We start from the raw sequence: 963 nt of genomic DNA, 5'->3' as shown, positions 1-963 counted from the left end.
AAGACGGCCATCGGCAAGCCAGAATGTAGACAGCAGTTGGCGTTGGGGGGCGGGGGGTCCGTTCCGGGTTGTGCAGACGGCTTCCTGTTCCCCCAAAAGGCACAGTTTAGGGAGCCGACGTGCGTTGCGGGGGCCTGCAGCCGCTCACCAAGCTTTCCCGGCTGTCGACGGATGACGTCACGTTGCTCTGCAGACCTCTCTGTGGCCGGGCGTCCGCGGTTAGGGGTCTCATGTACGGTCAGGAGAGCTCCATAGAGGGCCGTAAGGACCTGCAGAAGGTCAGCAAGTCTCAGAGGCGCTGTGAGTTCGATGGCTGGGGACCCACCCGACAGCCGTCTTGTTCACTGTGTCCTCCGTGTTGCGTGGGATCATGTGCCCCGTAACGACGGGGACGTCCCAGAGCTTGCTTAGGCAGACGTGCACGGGACAGGCTCTAGCTCCTGCGCTATGAATCTCTGCAGCACGTCACTGCACAGAACAGGAGATCGACTCGCGCCCGGGTCCCGTGGTGTCACGCAGAGAGGCAGGACCCGTGAGATGCCCGCGGCTGCGGCCGGCAGAACGTGACTTGCCGGTGACAGCAAACACTTTCCTTTGTACATGAGGAGAAAGAGCACGCTCTAGAACAACCACGCGAAGTCTAGTATAGTGCAGACAGGAACCGCGGGCGTGCCCGTTTGTCGTCCTCATCAAGCGCCAGTGCCGAGCGTGACCGTGCGTGCTGCACGTCGCTACGGCTGGCCATGTTCACAGCGGCGTAGCGTGTCGTAGCCCCACGTTATGCTGGCTGTGACTTTACGATGCGCACAAGGTCGCCACATTTTCCCGCTCCGTTATAATCCTATGGGGCCGTGGGCGGGTCCTCGGTCCGTCGTTGGCCGAAATGTCGTTACGTGGCGCACGACCGTGCGAGCCCCAGATAAAACAGTCGCTCAGGAAACCGGGGAGGGGGGTGGGTTCTGG

This window comes from Pteropus vampyrus, unplaced genomic scaffold (genome assembly GCF_000151845.1).
Source record: "Pteropus vampyrus isolate Shadow unplaced genomic scaffold, Pvam_2.0 Scaffold1845, whole genome shotgun sequence".
NCBI classification, from domain to species: Eukaryota; Metazoa; Chordata; class Mammalia; order Chiroptera; family Pteropodidae; genus Pteropus; species Pteropus vampyrus.
The sequence above is the reverse complement of the archived record's forward strand: the minus strand, read 5'-3'. Positions refer to the sequence as shown.